This window comes from Pituophis catenifer, unplaced genomic scaffold, assembly GCF_029215685.1.
Source record: "Pituophis catenifer annectens isolate HBS135680 unplaced genomic scaffold, rPitCat1.0.hap2 SCAF_5, whole genome shotgun sequence".
NCBI classification, from domain to species: domain Eukaryota; kingdom Metazoa; phylum Chordata; class Lepidosauria; order Squamata; family Colubridae; genus Pituophis; species Pituophis catenifer.
In genome coordinates, this window is record NW_027256885.1 from 47,816,935 (window position 1) to 47,841,574 (window position 24,640).

Here is a 24,640-nt window from a genome sequence, read left to right on the forward strand (position 1 = left end):
ACAAAAGACAAGCAATAATGTATGTAGATGTATATATGTATATAACTGCACCAATGAACCGAAAATGTACCGATTGTATCACTATATGTTATAATAAAATCAAATTAAAAAAAAAAAATAGATAGATTTTTCGCTTTCCACAACCTAAAGTCATATTATTCAATAATGGCACTTCAAAAGGTATTCCTTGAACACCCCTTATCTTAATGGTTGCACCTGTTTGATGCACTCCATTAGGTATTTTACAAATAGAAGTTCTAGTTGCTCCCGTGTCTATCAAAAACACATATTCCTCTTCTTCTGGTCCCACTAACAAATTTATCAAGGGCTCTTGGTGGGATCCCTCTATCAAAAGCCCCTGACCCCACTAATCATCCTCTTCTCCCATAAGGGTATAGAGGCGCGGTTCCATCCTCTGGGACCTCCTCTTCTCTTGACAATTTCTAGCGAAATGCCCCTCCTTGCCACACGCAAAACATTTCCTACTTTCCTGGCCACTAACTCCAGGCCTTCTCAACTGGGGAAACCCTCTCCCTATTTCAGGACGCTGTTTCAATACAGTGGACGGATTCTTTCCAAAACTTCTTCCTCTCCCTATCACTTCTTTCCTGTCTGCTGGCTTATTTGCAGCCTTCATTACTGACACCATCATCTGACTCTTTTGTCTAGTCTTTGCTTCCTCTCTATTTACATACACTTTTTGAGCCTCCTTCAACAGAGCGGTAATATCAGACCCAGCCCAGTCATCAATTTTTTGTATTTTCTTCTTGATGTCTGGCCATGCCTTTGTCACAAACTGCATTTTCATTAAGGACTCATAAGCTGGCGTTTCAGGAGAAAGACCAGAATACTTATTTAAATTGTCCTTAATACGTTCCAGAAACACTGAGGGTGTTTCATCTCGCAGCTGTTCCACCTCAAAAGCTTTTGTTAAATTCTTTCCTTGAGGTACAGCTGTCTTAACTCCCTGAAGTATAATCCTCTCCAGGTCCTCCATTTGCCCCCGGTCAGCTACATTGTTATTATTCCAACCAGGATCTGCTAATGGAAACTTTGTCTCTGCAGCCACGGGTTGAGCAGCCCCAACCTGGGTCTTATCCCAATAGGCCATAGCCGCTTTCCGTATTTGTGACCTCTCCTCAGGGGAGAACAGGTAACCCAATATATGCTGTAACTCAGCATACGTATACAAATTGGGCCCCAAGAACAGATCCAATGATTCTGACAACTTAATCGGATCCACTTGCAAAGACGGCATATTACTCTTGTAATTTCTCAAATCTGAAGATGTTAAAGGCACATTTACAAACGTTGTCACTGGGAGGCCTGCACCAGTTAAATCATTTGGCATCTCCCTTAAAGGCAACATTTTCTTAGTTTGTAAACGTGTCCTACGAGGGGAAGGGGGTCTTACAGGTACTGGCAATTCCTCCGACTCCCTCTTTATCTGTTGATATCGCCGAGCTGTTGAAGGTACTCCCCCACTGCTCCCAGCAGCAGCTGCCTCAGCTAAGCCACCCACTGCCCCAGCAGCATTCTGGTTATATGGAGGAGGTAAAGGTGGGCATGTAGCATAAGCCAAAGGGTCCCACCTTTTCTCTTCTTCCTCTTCCCCATACAACACTCTAGAATCTCTGGGGGGGAACGGGTCAAACCATTGAACATGAAACCACGGTTCAACATATGGCAACTGAGAAATAAGTTTCTTGCCTTCCAATACCTTCTTCAAGGCATTGATCCAATATGGGTCAGACTCCCCAAACTTACTCCACCTATAATTAGGCTTTATCAATATAAATTTCGGCCACACCCTAGTACAATAATTAATCATAGCTACTTTATCCAACTGTTTGGTATAAACCTTCAACCAGTCCTCTGTCCACTGAGTTAACAACTCCCCTAAAGGTGATATCGGAGGGATAGAGGGTATTTCATTGTTAGTATTATTACTACGTTTACTCCAAGAAAGCCCCATACTGTCACATTCACACACACACTAAGCACACCTAATAATAACCCCAGAGAGAAAAAGAATACTCACTCCCAGTGCAGTCCCTCGGAACGTTCCTCTTGTCTCCTGTCTTAACCTCCAAGTCTCCGTCCCAGGGCTGTTAGAGAAGCTGCTCCCGTCCGGCAAGAAAACAAACCTTAACACCAAAACAGTGTTTAGCGCGCTTTTTTAGATTTATTTGCTTACCCGACGAAAGGTCCTCAAGTCCCTGTTCAGCGCCAACTGTGATATACAGGAAATGCCTGTCACCCAGAAAATAATCGACAGAGAGTTGAGAGATAAGACAAGAATACAATTTATTAATTATTTCTTTGCAAAGGTCCCCCTCAAAGTGAGAGAGCAATTTACCATTCGTTCTCGCCGTCTTTTATACAATTTCAGGTTACACCTTACAGGATACAAGCATGTCCCTTGAGTACAATTTCAGACTTTATATAACAGATAAGCACATAAACACATGATATCCCCATTATGGAAAGTCCCCATAACTCCAATATATAATATCAGCATATGTGTACTTCCCCTTCTTAACGAGGTCAAGTCGACCTAAAACATACTTCCTCTTCTAGATAAACACTTTCTCAAGAACACAGGAACCACCCAATTCCTTCCTCATGTTCCTTAAACTGTCAGCTAAATTATATAATCAGGTTATACAGAGTAAAATAAAGCCTTGACATGATTTTAAAATGGCGTAACTTAGGCTATATGGTTTTACAGGAATAATCCTAATTTCTTTATTTCTCACAAAAGCCAACCCCAAACAAATATAAAGATATTAAGATAAAAGAATGAATTGTTAAACTTTAAAGAATAAAAGAGAACAAATATGAATAAATAACAATAATTAGAAACACACATACAAACAATGTACTTTCTTTGAACAGAGTATTTGGCCGGTTCACAAATTTAAACTGTGTTTAGTCGTTTCAATTAAATTTACAATTTCTATATTTCCTTTTTGCCATATTTATTCCTCATCTATTTTTGTAAAAAACCAATATTACCCTTCATCCTCATCTCCAATCTTAATCAAATTCAATTTTTCCCTTCTATTCTATATTATACCCCTTCCCATTGTCATCTATTTTTATATCCATCCTCACATTGGTTAATTATGTAATATTAGTTGTTTAATATAAATTCAACATTTTAATATAAATCAATTAGTTATATAACTACCTTTTTTGTATATTAATCAATATGAACATGAATATTCCAATTATTTCCATGCAATCCAATTTCTTACAAATCAATTAATTATATTTACCAATAATAATAAACCAAATAATTTCCCCCATATATTCCTCCAAACCACAACTTAACCATTTCTGCTTTCAGAAATATACAATTAATTGTATCTCAATTATTACAATTCCCTAGTTAAATAGAGCTTTTTTTCTTTTGTGTTTTAAAATCTTGAACTCTCCTCTTTTTCCCTAAATTTCCCATTGTTTGCACCTACCTTTTTTGGTGAGGAAAAAGAAAAGAAATCTGCCTGCCTAATTATCCAACGTTGCAGCAACAGCAAAGCAGTTTCAGTTTCATTTTTCAGGATAGCTAGGGGAAAAAAAATGCTCCAGCAAGCAGCAGAGCCCTGAGCAAAACAGCTGAGAGAAATCAGCTGAGAGTCGGAAGACCGATAGAATCAAGGGGCTAATTAGCCTATGCTGAAGCTCCGTGGGCCAATAAAATTAAAAAAAAACACCGAACCATTTGTTAAATTGCTGGCTCGCCCGCCCCTCGCCCACCACGATTTATTGGCAATAAATAGTGGTGCGGAGGGGCGGGGCAAGCCAGCAATTTAACAAACGGTTCGGCTCCTAGAACCGGCAGAATCTCACCACTCGCTATAGGGCGGCCCTTTGAAGCCCCGCGGCAAGAATTTGAACAGTTTTTTTTCCTCTAGCCATCAGCTGGGACTCCGGAGGCAGCAATAGATTGGGAGTGGGTGGGGTAAGCGAACAGCCGGCGATCCAACAGAGCAGAGAGTGAGGGTGAGTGAAGGCATGGAAGCTGCTTTCTCCATCCTGCTCTCTTGCGTCCGGAGCTGGTGGGGAACCACGTGGCAGCCCACGTGGATCCCAGGCAGCGGAACTCAGGCTAGGGAAGGGGTGGGCAATTGTTGCTCTTTTACAACCTGTGGCCTTCAACTCCCAGAATTCCTGAGACAGTCAAGCTGTCTCAGGAATTCTGGAAGTTGAAGTCCACAGGTTGTAAAAGAGCCACAATTGCCTACCCCTGGCTACGGTAGGCTGGCGCTGCGCGGGTGGGAGGTGGCGAGGGGCGGGTGAGCCAGCAATTTAACAAACGGTTCGGTGTGGTGTGGGGCCAATAAATTACAAAAAAACACTGAACCATTTCTTAAACTGCTGGCTCGCTCGCCCCATTTATTGGCAATAAATAGTAGTGCGGAGGGGCGGGGCAAGGGGCGGGGTGAGCCAGCAATTTAACAAAGGGTTCAGCCGAACCCCCTAGAACCCCCAGAATCCCACCACTGCTTCTGCAAAAATCTCTCTGAGATTTTCCTGGTTATTTTCTTTCAAGCCTCTGACCCTCACTGCCCATTCCATCACTCTGTATTGTGTCATTATGAGTTCTGCTTCCGCCTTTTCCATCTTTTGAGCCTCTCCCAATTTATTTATTTATTTATTTATTTTTATTTATTTATTATTAAATTTATATCCCACCCTTCTCCTCGAAGGGACTCAGGGCGGTGAACAGCTTCCACATTCAAATTAAACTGATCAATTTCATCCACCCTTTCTTCCAGTGATGTAACATGACCCACCAGTCCCTTAAATGCTTCCACAATATCTTCTCTTATTGCATCATTTTGGGTTTGAATTGTTTCTTTAATTTCAAGCAGTTCCTCAGACACTTCTTTAATTTTTTCCTCAAAACGGAGTGTGATTTTTTCTTCCAAATCAGTAGACAGTTTCTTTAAAGCTCCCTGAAGAACTTCTAGTGTCAGTGTTTGTGTATCTGGTGGGGCTAACAAAGACTGCATTTTTGATGTTTGAGCTGGAGAAGTCCCCGCACTTTTAGTCACAACAGTTTTTATTTGCTTCGCAGCCATCTCCAAACTGCACTTTCCCACCAGCCACTCAGCAGAGGAAACAGGAAATTGAGGTTGGGAAGAGGCCCCTTCCCTCCCCCACATGACCGAGTTGTGCCAGCCTCTCCACAGAGGACGGGAGCTGAGGGCCCAGAGCACTTAAGGGCTGGATCAGATCAGCTGCCAGGGACCCAGACCATCCCCAGAGAATACCAGGACCTGGTGGAGGTATTCGGGGAGGAGGAGTACGACATGCTACCCCCTCACAGGCCCACAGACTGCGCGATAGAGATCCTTCCAGGGGCAAAACTACCCAAGCCCAAGATGTAGTCCATGACCCCCAAGAAGACGAAGGAGCTGAGGGAGTACATCGACAAGAACCTAGCCAGGGGCTTCATCCAGCCGGCTAAATCCCGAATAGCGGACCCGGTCCTGTTCAAGGAAAAGAAGGATGGGACAAAAACCCTCCCCCCAAGGGCCCAGTCAGGATTATCCAATCCACATCTCCCCAAGGTGTCATGTGGGGTGCAGCTTCAGATGGCTCCATCCCTCTGGTATGCCAGGATGGTTGACCTTGACTTGTTATCAGCATGCCTTCCAGCTGCAGAGAAAGCACTGAGGAAAACTTTCTCCAATTCACTCCCTGTTACAAGACATCTCCACCAGCTCGCTTTCCCCCTCCCAAAAACCCAGACAGCTCTCCCCTCCCCCATTACAATGGCAGCTGAAGCAAGCAAGCAATATAGAGGCGGAGGCTGACAGACATGCTGGCCCACCTAGCTGAGGGGAAGATATTTACCAAGTTAGATTTGAGAGAAGTGTATTATCGCGTCAGAATCAGGGAAGGAGACAAATGGAAGACGGTGTTTAATTGACCTCTGGGAAGCTTCCAGTTCAAAGTGATGCCGTTTGGACTACAGGGGGCCCGGCGGTGTTCATGCAGCTGATCAACGAGGTGCTGCACAAGCACTTGTATAAGGGGATCCTAGTTTACCTGGTGACATTCTCATTTTTACTGAGACAATGGAGGAGCACATCAAACTAGTCCGCCAAGACCTTAAGAAGCTTCTGGCAGCGAACCTATTTTTTTTAATTTTTTTTTTTTTTTTTAATTTGATTTATATGCCGCCCTTCTCCGGAGACTCAGGGCGGCTTACAATGCGTTAAGCAATAAGCAACCTATATGCTAAGCTGTCCAAATGCGAGTTCTACCAGACCCAGATGGACTACCTGGGTTATCGAGTATCGAGCGAAGGGGTGGAAATGGATCCAGGGATGGTGAAAGCCATTTTAGGATGGCAAGCCCCTTGAACCCATAAACAACTACAAAGCTGCTTGGGGTTTGCTAACTTCTATAAGCAATTCATCCCATCCTTTGTGAGAATAGCTTTGCCGATCACAGAGCTGCTGAAAACAGGGAAAACCGGGGCTAAATCCTGGCCAAGCCAGCTGCTCCAATGGATGATAGAATGCCAATAGGCATTCGAAACTCTGAAAAGGCTATTTGCAAAGGAACCAGTTCTGTAGCACCCTGATCCTGAGGAACCCTTCACAATCCATGCTGACACCAGCAACATGGCCGTATGGTCCGTCCTCCTTCAGAGGAATGAGGAGGGGAGCCTGCAACCGTGCACCTACAGCTCCCGAAAACTCACTGACACAGAGAGATGCTGGGCCGTATGAGAAAAGGAGGCTTTTACGGTCCAGTGGGCACTATTGACCTGACGCCACCTCCTGGAGGGGAGTAATGTACCATTCAAAGTGTGCACTGACCATAAAAATTTGGAGGCACTTAGAACTCCTCGCAAACTCTCACCGAAGCAGGTTTGGTGGGCGCAATACTTCAACCGATTTAACTTCACCTTGAAATACCTCCTGGGAGGAAAAAACTTTCTGGCTGATGCCCTCTCGAGAATGCCCCAGTACAAGAGCACTCGGGAGGAGGTGGTTAATGCAATTATTCCCCTACCCCAGAAAGTGGCCCAGGTGACCACACGATGATAAGCCACATGACAACTGACCACACCAGGGGAGGAACTGACCCAGAAACTCAAAACCGAGTTGCAAAGCGACCCCTGGTTCAAGGAACACCTGCAGCTCTTGACCATTAGGGATGAGCTGGCCTGGAAGGGGACTAAACTATATGTCCCTAACAGCCTGAAGATGCAGGTCCTATGAAGGAGCAATGAGGCCAGGCAGGCGGGGCACTTTGGGTTCCTGAAAACCCTGCACCAGTGTTGTGGCCCACCAGCTTCCAGTGGAGTTGGCGGCAGACTCAGACGATGAGGAGGTTGGGGAGGAACTTGGGCCAGTTCTGGAGTCTGGGGAAGGCTCTGATGGATGCTCTGCGTCAGACACAGAGATAGAGCCAGGGCCGTCTGACATTTCCCAGCCACCGGAGAGGCAGCTGCCTTTGGAGGCTGATATAAGTGAGGAGGAAGAACAGCTGGGGCCTGTTCCAGATGCACGTATGTGCAGAGCGTTTAGGAGAGGTGAACAACAGAGGACAAGGAGTTGACTTGGGAAGCAAAGCACATGTGGACGCTGAATGGCCCCTCCCTGGCTGGGGAATAAATAGAAGGAAAGGGGAGTGGTTGTCATAAGAGACAACTGTTCGTATTTCTGAAGTTTTTGCTCATTGTGTTTCGTGCCACAAAGACTGCTTGCCAGAACTTAATTTGCAGCCTTTCGGCTGGGAGCTCACAGCCTTGCAATTATCGCAAAGAACTGATAAAGGTCTGTTACTGCAGTTAACTCCTTGAAGGACTATTGCCTGGACTTTTCGGTGGGTGAATGCAATTAGTTCACAAGAGGTAAATAAAGAGGGGTTTTTCATGACCAGGAGTCTGTTTCTTGCTTCTGCTAAGGCTGGGTCAGAACAACCTGGTTAGGCGACAGTTCTGGTGGCCAGGGATGAAAAAGGACATTGAGAGCTATGGAAAGAGTTATGCAATCTGTGCAATGATGAAGAAAAGACTGTGAAAGCCCCCTGGGTTGCTGCAGCAAGTAGCCAAGCCCACTGGGAAGAGATCACGATGGACTTCATAGTTGAGCTGCCGCAAAGTGGAGGGAATACCGTGATTTGGACAGTGATCAACCAATTTTCCAAGCAGGCTCATTTCATCGCCTACCCCGGATTACTGTCCACCCACAAACTGGCAAAGTTGTTCCTGAGGCATATCTACCGATTGCATGGGGTCCCCCCACAGGATTATTTCTGATCGGGGGGTCCAATTCATGGCTAAGTTCTGGAGGGAGTTCTTAAAGTCCATTGGGTCATCCCAGGGGCTTAGTTCGGCTTTTCATATGAGTAGAGAGGTAGAGAGGACTAACGCCATGGTGGAGCAGTACCTAATGCTGTGATCTAGGTTTCCTGAGTCATTAAAACACATGAGTAGTCCCAAAAACCTCTTTTATTGCAACAGCTGTGAATTATGTTCATTCACAGCTGAGTCCCAATTAGTTGCAAAAAGTCCTTCGGGAGAAGTCCTTCGGGATAATCACCAACCTTTATCTCCCTTGACACACTGCCAAAAACCTACTTGGCAAAGCCACACGGAGTCCAGAATCAAACAGAGATGCCGACTGGGAACAGAAGTAACAACGTTGCTTTCCTGCAAAGGTCCCACATGCCTTTGCTCCTCTTTTAAGCCTTATGGGAGGGGCCAATCATCTCCAGGCCTTACTCCCGAGTCGTCCCTTTTGTTTTAACTGTTCTTGCCTTCTGGCAGCTCTGCACATGCGCGCACTACGAACAGGCTCCTCCTGTTCCTCTGCCTCTCTGATGTCCAACTCTGGAGGCTCCGGAGTCCGCGCATAACTACCAGATGGCCTTGGCCCCATCTCTGCCTCTGACGCAGAGCCCTCATCCGAGCCTTCCTCAGACTCCAGGACTGGCCCATGTTCCTCCCCAGCCTCCTCACTGTCCAACTCCACTGCCAGCTCTGCAGGCTGCTGGCGGACCACAACACCTAAGGTGTTATGTCAACTACCAGCAGACTAATTGGGCAGAACTACTGCTTTTTGCTGAAGTGGCATACAATAATGCAGTGCACAGCAGCATTGGGCTCACTCCCTTCAAGTTGGTAGACTTTGTCCCCATGCCAGAATACCCCCAGGAGCCTCCCTTTTCTATTAGTCTAACAGAGTGGGTGGGCTCATTGCAGAATGTGTGGGGAAATGTAAGGCGGGCACTGGCAAAAGTAACATAAGCCTGCAAAGAACAAGCTGATAAGAAATGGGCCCCGCAGAGACCCAGGTGGGGGAGAAGGTTTATCTCTCCACAAGGTACTTGAGGCTAAAGTTGCCCTACAAAAAACTAGGTCCTAGGTTCTTGGGGCCATTTCCCATCATAAAGGTAATCCTGTTACTGTGGATCTAAAACTCCCCCGCCTTTTGGGGAAGGTGCACTCGGTGTTCCACAGTAGCCTGTTAAAACCAGTAGTCGGCTCTATGTTGAGACTGATAGCTTCAGTGGCACCAAAGCCCATAGTGGTGGAAGGGGAGATCCATTATGAAGTAAAGCAGATTCTAGGCTCTATAAGGGGAATTTACAATATTTAGTGCAATGGAAAGGATATCCTTTATCAGAGGCCACCTCGGTTAAGAGCACCAACGTGAGAGCAGACAGGCTAGTTGTCAGGTGTGCTTCCTTCAAAGTCCAGGAAAGAATGACCCAAACTCCATTATTTATAGAGAAAGGTACTTTTACTAGAAAATGAAGTGAACGCAACCAAAGGAAAGCAGAATCTAAGGCAATAAGCGTGAAAATTGCATATAGAAAGCATCCCCTCCCACTGTCCACCGTAAATCATCCAATCCAAAGGTCTCCCAGGGGTCAGGTGGATTCCTCCAGCACGCTTTCCCCCTCCCCCATGCTACCTAGCTCTCCCCCCTCCCATTACTATGGCAGCCAATAGTAATCGGCCCCTCTGCAGAAGAGATGTTAGTCCTAAATAGGGAAAGTTTCTGGGAAGTCTGTAAATATTTGGTGGAAAGATAAACCATATCACCCACTTTGTAAACGTGTGCCGGGCACCTCCTTTTGTCAGCTTGGGCTTTATGTGCTCGGTGTGCATCATCTAAAGCTTTTCGAGTTACTGCCCAAGTACCCCGTAGCTGTTCGATCCACTCAATTAAAGAGGGGTTCTGTGGGTTATCCTGTGGTAGCTCTGGGATTGGCACAAACTCTTGGCCAGAGGCCACCTTAAACGGAGTGAAACCGGTGCTATGTATAGAGTTCTTATACGCCACCTTTGCAAATGGCAATAAGTCCACCCAGTTGTCTTGCTGGTAATTTATGTAACATCTTAGGTACTGTTCTAACACGGCATTGGTTCTCTCACAAGCCCCATTTGTCTGGGGGTGGTGGGTGGAGCTTAACCCCTGGGCGGAGCCTATTAACCCTAAAAACTCCTTCCAAAAGTTGGAGGTAAATTGCACACCCCTGTCCGAGATTATACATTTTGGAGCCCCATGTAATCGATAAACATGTTGAATAAACAATTTTGCAAGGGTTTTAGCTGAAGGGATTTTAGAACAAGGAATGAAATGCACTTGTTTGGAAAACAAATCCGTTACTGCCCAAATGACTGTGCACCCCCCCCCCCCACTCTCCGGCAGGTCTACAATAAAATCCATGGATATCTCTTTCCAAGGAGCATTTGGCCTTGCCACACTCTGAAGTAAATCAGGTGGCTTCCCCGGAGGTCTCTTAGCTGAGGCAGACACCGGACAGCTAGCTACATATGCCTCTATGTCCTTTTTGAGTGCAGGCCACCAGAATTGTCTTTTAACGAGATGTAGAGTTTTAACAAATCCAAAGTGTCCTGCCGTCTTGGCGTCATGAGCGTGTTACAACACCGCTACTCTTAAATTGGCCGGAACATACAATTTGGCCCCAATCCAAGCTAGTCCATCACAGAGTGTACATTCATTCGAGTGGGTTCGAAACCACTCGTCTGTCTTTAGAGCTTCTTGTAGTTTCTGAAGCAAATCACCCGAGAGGGCTGGATCGGCCCTCGTCTGTGCTCTGGTAGTTACTGGCGCTGCTAGTTGTGTCACAGGTATGATAGGCCAAACCACTTCTTCCTTGGTACTGTTGTATTGAGGCAATCTGGAAAGTGCATCCACCATGAAGTTCTTTCCACCAGGAAGGTAGCATAAAGTGAAATTAAAACGGTTGAAGTGTTGAGCCCAGCAAACTTGCTTTGGTGACAGCTTACACGGTGTTTTCAAACCCTCCAGGTTTTTATGGTCAGTCCAAACTTCAAAAGGATGCTTAGCTCCTTCAAGAAATTGTCTCCACGTTAACAATGCCCATCGCACTGCAAAAGCTTCCTTCTCCCATATGGCCCATCTCCTTTTGGTCTCTGACAATTTGCGGGACGTATATTTATTTATATCCAATTTATATACCGCCCTTCTCCCTGAGGACTCAGGGCGGTGTACAGCCGAATAAAAACATAAATTACAAACATTAAAATAGTATTAAAAGAATATATATAAATTTGGCCCCGTAATTTAAGAACAATAACAAACCCATTTAAAACATTTAAAAATTAAGAAAAAAAGTTAAGCCAGCCCGGCTTGCTGAAAAAAGAAGGTTTTAAGGGCACGGCGGAAGACACCGAGGTCTTGGATTTTCCTTATCTCTGGGGGCAGTTGGTTCCAGAGGGTGGGTGCCCCCACAGAGAAGGCCCTCCCCCTGGGGGTCACCAGCCTACATTGTTTGGCTGATGGCACCCCGAGGAGGCCCTCTCTGTGGGAGTGCACAGGTCGATGGGAGGCCGTCAGTAGCAGCAGGCGGTCTCGAAGATATCTAGGTCCTATGCCATGGAGTGCTTTAAAGGTGATAACCAACACCTTGAAGCGCACCCAGAAGACCACTGGGAGCCAGTACAGCTCACACAGGAGAGGTGTTGTATGGGAGCGCCATGCAGCTCCCGTAACTACCCGTGCGGCCGCATTCTGGACCAGTTGGAGCCTCCGGGTGCCCCTCAAGGGGAGCCCCATGTAGAGAGCGTTGCAGTAGTCCAGGCGAGAGGTGACGAGGGCATGAGTGACTGTGCGCAGGGCATCCCGATCAAGGAAGGCACAGGGTTGTAATTTCCCTTCTGCATTCTTCTGCAGAAGTACTGCTCCTACTGCCACATCAGCCTGTACTACAAAAGGCTCTTCCATGTCCGGATGTTTGAGGACTGGTTCAGCAGCAAACAACCGTTTCAACTTTTCGAATGCCGCCTGACAGTCCATAGTCCATTCAAGGGCTCGTGAGGGCTTTGGTCTTACTTCACCTTTTGTTTTCAAAAGATTTGTTATTGGCAGCGTGATTTTGGCAAACGAGGGGATAAATTGTCTATAGAAGTTAGCAAATCCGAGGAAACTTTGTAGTTGTTTGCGGGTGCATGGCACGGCCCATTCCAATACTGCCCGAACTTTTCCAGGGTCCATCTCTATTCCCTCATGCGATATGCAATATCCAAGATAGTCAATTTTGCTTTGGTGGAACTCGCATTTAGAGAGTTTGGCATATAGTTCAGCAGCCCTGAGTTTTTTCAGGACAGTTCGCACCAATTTCACATGGTCATCCATGCTCTCAGAGTAGATAAGAATGTCATCTAAGTAAACCAGCACCCCCTTATACAGGTGCTCATGCAGTACTTCGTTAATCAATTGCTTGAACACAGCAGGGGCTCCTTGTAGTCCAAAAGAGAGCATTCGAAACTGGAAACATCCCAGTGGACAGTTAAACACTGTTTTCCATTCATCCCCCTCCTTAATTCTCACTCTGTAGTATGCCTCTCGTAAGTCCAATTTGGTGAAAATTTTCCCCTTTCCTAAGTGTGCTAGCATGTCCTTCATGAGCGGCAGGGGGTAAACGTTTTCCACACAAATAGCGTTGAGATTCCTATAATCAACTACCAAATGAAAGGAGCCATCTTTCTTTTCTCGGAACATTACAGGCGCCGCCACCCTTGGTCTGGCTGGTTGGATAAAACCCCGTTCTAGGATTTTATCAATGAATTTTCGCAATTCCCCTAGTTCTCGAGGGGTCATGGGGTAGATCTTTGGCTTAGGGAGCTTCACCCCAGGGAGTATTTCAATGGTACAGTCCATAGCTCTGTGGGGGGGCAGCACATCCAAGGCCCTTTCACTAAAAACTTCTCGGAGATCCCAATACTCCTTTGGAATCTTTTCCTCCCCTTCGATGTGGCCTATTGCCACTTCCGCCCTTTCGTGTTCTACTCCGTCCTCCAGGGGAGTTTCTTCCCTCTCCAGTCTCGGTTTTCCGGTGCAAATGCGCAAAACCCCCGTCTTCCAGTTAACACGTGGGTTCCATCTACGGAGCCAGGGCAGTCCAAGTATGAGGGGTCGTTCCATGCCAGGGGCCACAATAAAACTGAGGGTCTCTACGTGATCCCCAATTGCATTTCAATGGGTTTTATTTATTTATTTATTTATTAAATTTGTATACCGCCCTACTCCCGAAGGACTCAGGGCGGTGAACAGCCAAATAAAATACATATAATACAAATGTTAAAAAAGCATTAAAATACAATTAAATAATTGGCCCAGAAAACGAAATTTAAAACACCCCAAATTCATAAGACAAATTTAAAATTTAGAAATTTAAAATTTTTTTTAAAAGTTTAAAAGAGAGGTTAGGCCAGGCCGGCCTTCTGGAAAAGAAATGTTTTGATGGCACGGCGGAAAGCGCACAGGTCCGGGATCCTCCGTATCTCCGGGGGGAGCTCGTTCCAGATGGCGGGTGCCCCACAGAGAAGGCTCTCCCCCTGGGGGCCGCCAGTCGACATTGTTTGGCCGACGGCACCCTGAGGAGCCCCTCTCTATGGGAGCGTACTGGTCAGTGAGAGGCTACTGGTGGCAGAAGGCGGTCTCGTAGATACCCCGGTCCTAAGCCATGGAGCACTGTAAAGGTGGTAACCAAAACCTTGAAGCGCACCCGGAAGACCACCGGGAGCCAGTGCAGCTTGCGCAGGAGGGGGGTCACATGGGAGCACCCCGTCGCTCCCATAACCACCCGCGTGGCCGCATTCTGGACCAGCTGGAGCCTCTGGGTGCTCCTCAAGGGGAGCCCCATGTAGAGAGCATTGCAGTAGTCCAGGCGGGAAGTGACGAGGGCATGAGTGACCGTATTTAACGAGTCCTGATCCAGAAAGGGACGCAACTGGCGAATCAGGCGAACCTGATAAAACGCCCTCCCGGCCACAGCCGTCAAGTGCTCTTCTAAAGACAGCTGTGAGTCCAGGAGGACCCCCAAGTTGCGAGCCCTCTCCGTGGGGGCCAATGACTCGCCCCCAATAGTCAGTGATGGCACCAACTGACTATATCGGGATGTTGGAAACCACAGCCACTTGGTCTTGGATGGGTTGAGCCTGAGTCTGTTCCTCCCCATCCAGATCCATACAGCCTCCAGGCACCGGGACATCACTTCAAGGGCATCATTGGGGTGGTCCGGGGTGGAGATGTACAGCTGGGTGTCATCAGCGTACTGGTGGTACTTCACCGAACTGGTGGGTTCGGTCACAAAGCTGGCTGGGCCCCCTCCTGCAATCGATCCATCCAACTGGCAGAACGCAATGGGCCTTTTTAACGTTTGTAGCCTCAGGCCCATTTTCTCCACCACTTTCGGGCTGATTATGCACCTGGTGCACCCAGAGTCTAATAGGGCTAACATCTGTGCATGTGCCCCTGTGGACGGCACCCTTATTTCTATGGAGATGAGCATGGGGCCCTCAGTGTGACTCACCAGATCGTCGGAGTCAGAGTCCGTCCCGCTGTCGTCCACGGTGGTCGGAGTTCCCAACTCACCCTGGTTTCAGGGAGCAAACTCAACGACTTCTCCTTTCAGGGTGGTTTCGCAAGCTTTTGCGGGTGCTTTGTCAGCCTTCTTTGGTCCCGAGCCGGTAGATTTTGGCACTGGCTTGGAGAAACATTTGGTGGCCTGATGGCCTTCCTTTCCACATTTGAAGCATGTGAAGGGCTTCTATTTGGGTTTGAATTCTGCTTTCCCCGCGCCCGTCTTTGGTGCTCCTTTGCAGTAGAAGGAGGATGACGGGTCCCCTGCACAGCCCCCTCAGAGTCGGCTTCGGGCCAGCTCGATCTCCACATCCTCAGCTACTACGTACCAACTCTGCAAGTCTTCGGGGACCCCCCGTGATCTACAGTCTTTGTATATGTCTTCATTTAGTCCGTCCTTGAAACTCTCCAGTAGGGCCACTTCTGACCACCCTGTCATGTAGGGCGCCACTTCGTGAAATTCTTGGGTGTATTCTGCCACCGATCTCCGGCCTTGCTGGATACCCTTCATCCTGAGTCTCGCTTTCCACTCAGCTAGGTAGTCTTCAAACCACCTCCTAAGAGCCCCCATGAACAGGTTGTAATTCCTCAGCAAGGGGGAGTTATTATTGTGGAGGACCACCATCCATTCAGCTGCTACTCCCTCTAAGACATTTGTGACACATCTCACTCGTGACGCATCTGATAAGTAATCCTCCCCCCAGTCCTGCATGTGGTTCCACACTTGGGTCAAGAAAAGCCCCAAGGTCTTTGGATTCCCATCATATTTTCCAGTTAGGGGGGAATTTTTGGTTTTTTGCGTCTGCGGGGTGGGGCTTGCAAGGCTGGGGGCCCCTGGGCTGCTGCATCCCTCGCTTGAGCTCCAGAAGCCTGAGATGTTTCTTCCCCAGCTTTCTCTTCCTCTCCCCCACAGGCTGTCTCTTCTGGATCCACCCTGGGGTAGTCTCCTCCCTTCCCCACAGGGAATACATAAGACTCACAGCTTTTCCGGCTTTCCTTGGCATCGCGGAGGAGTTGCATCGCTTGAGCAATCATGAGGCTCTCCTTTTGCTCTTGCAGCCACACTGCCTCTCCCTTACGGGCTCTGGAGTTGGTTACTCCTTGGGGGGTCCTCCCCAGGTCCGGCAACCTTCCTACTCCCCTCAACCATCTAGCTTCCTCTGGCTCCTCTCTCAGCCAAATTTTTTCCATCCATTCCGTGGCTTCCTTCTCCACTTGAAGTGAAGTCATCGTAGAGCCAGAAGCTCCCATCTGTTCTTCACTCTCTTGATCAGACATATTTTGAGTTCAGCCCCCTTGGTGTTTATCCGGGATGGCTGGAGGTGAGATTCTGCTTAATGTCAGGTGTGCTTCCTTCAAAGTCCAGGAAAGAATGACCCAAACTCCATTGTTTATAGAGAAAGGTACTTTTACTAGAAAATGAAGTGAACGCAACCAAAGGAAAGCAGAATCTAAGACAATAAGCGTGAAAATTGCATATAGAAAGCATCCCCTCCCACTGTCCACCGTAAATCATCCAATCCAAATGTCTCCCAGGGGTCAGGTGGAAGCACACATCTGGCAGCGTCATCAATCAGGAATGCCACAACTGTTGACCCGACAGCAGCTTCAAAGATACAGTCCGGTGGCTTAACTATCGCTTTTGATTCCTCCAGCACGCTTCCCCCCCCATGATACCTAGCTCTCCCCCCTCCCGTTACTATGGCAGCCAAAGCAGTAAAGGTGGAGGCTGACACTAGTAAAGAAATTCCATGATAAGAACCCTCAAAAACCCAAAGCATCAATAGATTGGGGCGGGGGGATGACTGAAAGGGGTTTAATTGCTGTTTGTGATTATATATCTTACAGATGCTCTTTTCCACATAAGGGGATGTCAGAGTTTGTTGTAGAAATCACATCCAGAAAGATTCCAGAACCACAGCAGATTCTTTGCAAACAGTCCTTTAAATGTGACTTTTCACCACAAAGGAAACACCTCCATTGTTGCTGTTCTTTCTGCTGGTCTCTTCTGCTGCTACATTTCTCTTTGCAGACATCTTGTCTGTTGCTCTGGACTTTGGAGACAGCCAATCTGTTACATTTCTCTCTCTGCTCCTTGGGCCCCCACCTCAGGAATTTCTCCTCATGGCTTTGCCTAAAATGGCGCTTGTTCTCAGCAATCAAACAAGGCCTCCAAACGCAACTCCTGCTCTGGTTTGCACTCAAACACTGCTGAAACAATGTCCCATGTTTCATCCAGTCTGTTTAACATCAACAGCACTTTTTGAGATTCAGGAATGTGCATGCCACGCTGTTCTAACTCAACAAATAAAGTTTGCATTTGAACAAAATGCTGCTCCACAGATTCTCCTGGTTTCAAACTGGGCGTCCTCCTGGATTCACGGCTGTCTTTAGAAGAGCACTTGACGGCCGTGACCGGGAGGATTTTTTATCAGGTCCGCCTGATTCGCTAGTTGCGTCCCTTTCTGGATTGGGACTCGTTACGCACGGTCACTCATGCCCTCGTCACCTCCCGCCTGGACTATTGTAATGCTCTCTACATGGGGCTCCCCTTGAGGAGCACCCGGAGGCTCCAACTGGCGCAGAGTGCGGCCGCGCGGGTGGTAATGGGAGCGACATGGCGCTCCCATGTAACACCTCTCCTGCGCGAGCTGCACTGGCTCCCGGTGGTCTTCCGGGTGCGCTTCAAGGTTTTGGTTACCACCTTTAAAGCGCTCCATGGCTTAGGGCCTGGTTATTTACGGGACCGCCTACTACCACCAATAGCCTCCCACTGGCCAGTACGCTCTCATAGAGAGGGACTCCTCCGGGTGCCGTCAGCCAAACAGTGTTGACTGGCGGCCCCTAGGGGGAGAACCTTCTCTGTGGGGGCACCTACCATCTGGAATGAGCTCCCCCCGGAGATACGCAGGATCCCGGATCTGCGCTCCTTCCGCCGTGCTGTGAAGACCTTTTTATTCCATCAAGCGGGCTTGGCCTGATCTCTTCCCTTTTTAAATATGTAAATTTTAATCTGTTTTTAAATTATTGGGGTATTTTAATTTGTCTGGGCCAAAAAGTTTAATTTGATTTTATCGGGTTTTTTAAATTTTGTGTATTTATGTATTTTATTGTTGGCTGTTCACCGCCCTGAGTCCTTCGGGAGTAGGGCGGTATACAAATCAAATAAAAAAAAAAAAAAAAAAAAAACACGCTCTGTATAACTTTCTTGATAATTGCACAATATTGCATGCTGACACAGTCACATGCACACTTCTCAACTTCATCCAGACTTCCTGTGCAGTCTTTAAATCAGCTACATTTGTTGTAGAAATGAGGGGCTGAAGCACATTCCTGGGTCAGACAGATATCTTTATTTGCGCAAAGGTTCAGTGCTATGTTTGGTTATTGCAACCTGAACAGAGAATGATTATAATTCTATGACTTAAATATGTTTTCAAAACAAAGAGTTCTATGAGCCTTTCCGGCTTCCATATATGGTTACATTAAAAATACATTTCACTTACATTACACTTTACTAATTATCAAACCATTACCTACTATTTAATAAAATTATTTAGGCTACACATTTTCCCTACTCCATCATTTACTCATGATTAAACTATTACAACTTTTACTAACCCATCACTTTATGTTTTACAACTGTCCTTTAAGTGCTGTAAGGTTTAAATGCTGAAATTATGACTATACTTTAAACAATAAGTAACCTTTTGTATCCCATGTATATCCGTCCAGATGTTCACATTTGATTCTATTAAGAAGATGTATAGAATCAGTGGGTTTGACACAGGGCCATAGGTCAAGTAATTATGGGGACATCCATGAACTAATTGCTTAGTTTCATTCACCAGAACTCTACTCTTAACTTTCCTGCTGGATGACAGTTGAGCCTCATCAGAAGATATATTTACCAATAATGAAGTCCAGCTGCCTTTAGCCAGCACGTGAATAGATGAGTTCATTCAAAGTTTATTCAGAGTTCATAGGATTTGATCTGACTTTATATACCTGACTTGGAATGATTATTTCTTTTATTCACCTTTTATTTTCTTTTATTTACCTCATTTCCACCTCATTCCCCCCTTTAATGGAATTTTTCCATGCATAAACTTTCATTACTGCTTACACAACACTCTGTGTCTTCTAATACACAAAGCTAATATATAATATTCCACACAATACACAACATATGATTAATCTAGGCAAGATAGTACTCTCTCCATTCTTTCCCAGACCCCATTTTGACATATGTGTCTGTATCATGAACTTTTTCTTCAATAAAGCGCTCTGTCAACACGAACGCCTTCTCCTTTTGTATCTCTTTCACTGCTCTGATAGATAGCTGTCTCAGCACAGGGATTGCACAAGGAATAAAAGCTAGGCCCGCCACAGCACAAATCAACAAAAACAACATTTGTTTAATCCACCCGGATCCAGGCACCCAAGAAAACCACATGTCCGGTGTTTGTAATCTTTGACCTATCTTGGATGCCCTATCCTGCAATTCCTTGGCAATTCCTCTGACCACACCTGATTTATTCATGTAGAAGCAACAATCTTCTCCCAGAAATACACACACACCTCTTCTCTCTGCGGTTAGGAGGTCTAAGGCACGTCGATTTTGTAAGACCACTGCAGCCAATGAATCTATCTGATCTTGGACTTCCACCTAAGTCCCAGCTATTTGATTCAGGCTTTCTTGAAATTCTTCTGATAATTGCTGAAACTGTACTACTGAGTGTGTTAAACCACCTGTACCTGTTCCCACTGCAGTTCCTATCCCCATGATTACTAATAGTGAGACTAGGATTGGTACCCGTTTTTGAACATGTCCCATGAGAGGAACAGGGATGGTATGTTCTCCACTGACAACACCTATTTTAGGAAAAAGGTGTACTAGTGTGCATGTTCCAGTCCAATTTGTTGGTAAACATAAATACGCATCTTTTCCACAGAAAAAGAAAACTCCCTTTTCCCCTACACACACTCCTATGTTCATGGAGAAAGCATGGGTTCGATGGTTCTTTTCATTAGTCCAGACCCCCAAAGTCCCTGCTACAAACATTCCGGCCAGGGGCTGTAATGGGACTTCTAGTGAAGGGTCCCTTTGCTTATCTCTGATGATTGGGCCTTCTAGAAGATATCAGGAGGTATTATTCCCAGGGGGAAAGAGGATACATAGGCCTGTGCTGGATCTAATGGAGAGCCAGATAGGGAAGCGAGGGGGTTGGAATGGACTGGGGCACCTTTCCAGGGATGCATTCCCAGATCCCTTCCATCCTCCCCATCTTGTGACTGTGGCAGTAGGTGGTAGTGAGAAAGTGACCTTATGATGAGATGAGTGATGTGCAGACGGAAAAAGATCTTTGGTTAGTTTTACATCCATAAGGTCCATTTTAGGACCAAAGTACATTGTTCTTCTGTGAGGGATCCTACAGGCCTACCAGGTTTCTGATATCTCTTTACACACAGTGAAGGTATTCCTATGAGTTCCACACCAGTGGCTATTGGGCCAGCAATAGGGAGGCGGCTTTTTCCCAGCCATTGGAATGCCTTATAAAAATCTCCTTGTATCGGAGATACTGGTGCTTTATTCCTACTATCTTTTTCAAGGACTATTGTAGCCTTTGTCCTTGCCCAGAGTTGTGGTTTGACAGGAACTGCATGATAAGATGAGGGGCTGGCAGATAAACACAACCAGCATTTTTCACCTAGGGTAGGGTCATACTGATTAACAAGGTCTTGACCCAATTCCAGTATCCTTGATATGTAGTCTCCTCTTCTTAGTTGTTGCATGGGCCCATTCTCCTTTTCTATTCCCCCAGGTACTGGGATTGTTAAACTCTCGACCTCAGGTTTAGGAGTGGGTTTAGGTCTAAGGCTCCCTCCCCACCTTATGATACCACGCTGTTGGCGGGAGCGGACTTTACCCAAAGTGTCCCCATTCAGTGTTCTGATGCTGTTGGTTCCCCTGGGATTCTTGACATCTTTAATTCCTTCTATAGGGACAAGGGGAATTTCTTGAACATCCACACAACATGGGGAACTACTGTTCAAGCTAGCATCACTCACTAGACCCTTGGCTAATAGTACCCACAACCCCAAATACATCATAGTGACTTTATTCCCACACCCACAAGGCCTTAAAAGCACAAGACCCAAAGTTTACAAATTCACAAGGTCAGGAAGAGCTGTAGAAGTATATGTAACTTGGGTGAGGTCAATATCAGTTGGATCTCTAGGTTTCCCACAGAACAGGTCCTTATATATATAAAACAATACTCCCAGAAGTACTAAACCAGTGGTGGCCCAGAGTCCCCACACCCAATCTTCCCAAACCATGAGTGTGTTTTTAATAAGTGCTGGGTTTTACATTACAATTTACAATCGTGGAATGTTGTCTTTCTCCGTTCCAAGCTTCGGCCGTGCGCTGGGAACCAGCTTCCGGGGTGGTTCAGCAAGGCTGACAATCACCACCGTGCGTTGAGAGTCCGTTGCCGGTAGGACTCAGCAGGGTGTATTCTTCTTGAACCTCAACACCAAGGGCCTGTCAGTTGTTGTCACCTGGTATGTGACTGGATCACTTTGGTCTGCGGGCTTCAGTCTCATCCAGTGGATCCAGGACCGTCCTTCCAAGGTCTTAACTGCAAGAGGTGAACACATCACAACAGTATATGGCCCTTTCCATCTAGGTTTTAAAGGCTCATTTTTCCAATGTTTTATCCATACTCTATCACCTGGTTTGTAGTTGTGACCTGCAGTTGTAATGGGGGGGGGGGGTCTACATTCCTGCATATAATGCCTCAGTTTGTTGACATGATTGTTGTGCTGTTGTAACTGCAAAAGTAATTTTCTTGCTTCTACCCCCCCTTTTTGAACTAAATCTGGCCAGCCTTGAAAGTGGTGCTTGAACAAGGCAGGGGGTCTCCCATACAGAAGTTCGAAAGGAGACAGCTGGTATTTGGTTCGTGGGGCTGTTCTAAAAATGTACAAGGCCATGGGGAAAGCTTGAAGATCCCTGGGGGCTCATGGAGGACTCGGGGGATGATTTGGGTGCTGGCGGCGGCAGCGGCGGTGCGGCGGCGGCTATGATGGTAGCCGTTGGGACAGCACCGAGAGAAGTCAGCCTGGTCATATCTGCGGTGGAGAGTGAGAGGAGCTCTCTGGCGGCTTATCATCCTAGAATTGCTCCAGATGGGAACCTTGGAAAGATCTGGGGACCTGGGAGCAACTATATGAATTATAGGATTGCTGGAAGACCTGAAAGAGACTTGGAAGGGCTGGATGGCCACGGACTAGTGGCTGGTTTGTTGCCCTATTCAGTCTCCTTTCCCCTATGGCCTGGTTTCAGGCATTATTTGGTCATCTGCCATCCGGACTATTTCCATCCACCATGAAAAACTCTCCCCTGGCCTTGAAAAACCCTCCCTGGATCCATCTTATCCTCTCTTTGTTACCATCTTTAGTCTGCCCCCCTCGTCTTGGCTCTATATTCCATCTCATACCTTTTAGCCGTAAGGAGAGTTCTTGGCCTTTGGATTGTGGGTACTGAGGGAGCCTGGTTCACTGCTGCCGTTCTATTACCAGAGGTGACAGTCCATCTTTTTAATGCCAGCCACCGTGAGAGGGTGGTTTTTGGCATCTTTATCCTGGTTTCTTTCTGAACGGCTGAGTCTCCTTTTTCACTGCCGTGAGAGGGCAGTGGACTCCAGATGACCCATACCCAAAGGCTCTGTATCTTCTCTCCGGGACCATTTTTACTGTCAATCATGATTGAATCCCCAGCCATATATCATCTTTACCCCAGGCTGTTTTCGGATGTATTCAGCAGCTGAACTTTTGGTGCTGCGAGATTCCCCCCTCTCGCAGGTTTGGCCCTCCACACTATCGAGGGCCTACCTTGATGACGGGTTCTGGAACCCCGAGAGGTGGCATGCAGCGAAAAGGAGGCTGAGGAGTTTTCTCTCTAAATTTTTAATTAAATTTTTAAGGGGTTCGGGGGGGGGAGGGTTGGATTGGAACTAGGGTTGTGGGTTTGGGGGATAACCCACTGAGAGAGGAACTAGGCCCGGTTGGGGGGCATGGCATGGGAGGCGCAGGGTTCCGGGTCGATGAGGGGGTTAGAGCTTGTAACGAGGGCCAGTACATCAGTACTGTGAGTGGGAGGGGCAGATATGGCGGGAGTGGGGGGCCAAACCTGGTTCTGGGAGTGCGCGCCCGCTGTCTTCAAGCAGTGGCGTGCTCCGGCCCCCAAGGCTCCTCTCGTTCCCCAGGTAGTCCAGATTCTCAGGGCCCAGATCTCCGGCTGATGTTATGCAATGCCAGATCCATAGTAAATAAAGCCCCCCTCAGTTGTGATCTAGTTCAGGAGTGGGGAGCGGATCTGGCAGGAATTACGGAGACCTGGTTGGGCCAAGAGGGGGGGTTCCCCTCGTTGAAATGTGCCCTCCTGGTTTCCGCGCATTTCATCAACCGAGGTCACAGGGTAGGGGCGGGGGGGGTGGCGGTTGTTATAAAATAAGGTCTTGGTCCGAGGGAGGCCACTGTTCCTCAGATTGCCGGTTGTGAGTCCCTCCTGGTGAAGTGGGGTCATGGGGTACAGGTGGGCTTGCTGATCACGTACCTGGCTCCCTGCCATGTGGCAGCGGCCCTGCCCGAACTGCTCAATGTTATAGCCGGGGTGGCGGTTGATACCCCGAGGCTTATGGTCATTGGGGATTTTAACCTGCCATCCATCGGTGAAACGTCTGAGGCGGCGCGGGAGTTCATGGCTTCCATGACGGCTATGGACCTGACCCAGTTAGTGCATGGCCCTACTCACACGGGGGGAAACACTCTGGATCTGGTTTTTGTCTCTGGACAGTGGTTGAGTGATCTCGAGATAGGGGATATAGTCACCGAGCCCTTGTCATGGTCTGATCACTCTCTCCTTCGTCTCGACCTTTGAACCGCTACACCCCGCCGCAGGGAGGTGGAGCCGGTAAGATGGTTCCGCCCCAGGCGCCTGATGGACCCTGATCGGTTCTAGACGGAGCTTGGGCCGTTTCCTGAGGCTCTGGCTCACGGCTCGACCGAAGACCTGGTGGCCGCCTGGGATAGGGCGGCCGCTGGAGCTTTGGATCGGGTCGTGCCTTTGCTGCCTCTGACCCGGCGCCGATCTCGCTTGGCTCCTTGGTTCACCGAGGAGCTGAGGGAGATGAAGCGCCAGAAAAGACGCCTGGAGAGCAGTTGGAGGGCCAGCCGGTCTGAATCTGACCAAACACTGGTAAGGTCTCATATTAAGACTTACCTTGTGGCGATAAAAGCGGCAAAATGTAACTATTTTTCCGCTCTTATTGCATCATCAGATAACAGCCCGGCTGCCCTGTTTAGGGTGACCTGCTCCCTGCTCCTTCAGGAAGCGCGGGAGGACCCGTTGGTGGGTAGAGCTGAGGACTTTGTACAGTATCTGTATGATAAAATCGCTCAGATTCAGGAACATCTGGACTCTGACGGGGTAGATTCAGGGGGGAGGATGGAGGCAGGTCTTGAGAATATTATCTGGGAAGAGTTCGATTCTGTGACTCCCGAAGAAGTGGACAGGATACTGAGTAGACTGAATGCTGCCACATGTTTATTGGACCCGTGTCCCTCCTGGTTGGTGCTGGCCTCTCGGGAGGTTACACGAGGCTGGCTACAGGGAATTATAAATGCTTCTCTGAGTGAGGGTGTCTTTCCCGCTGCCTTGAAAGAGGCGGTGGTGAGACCTC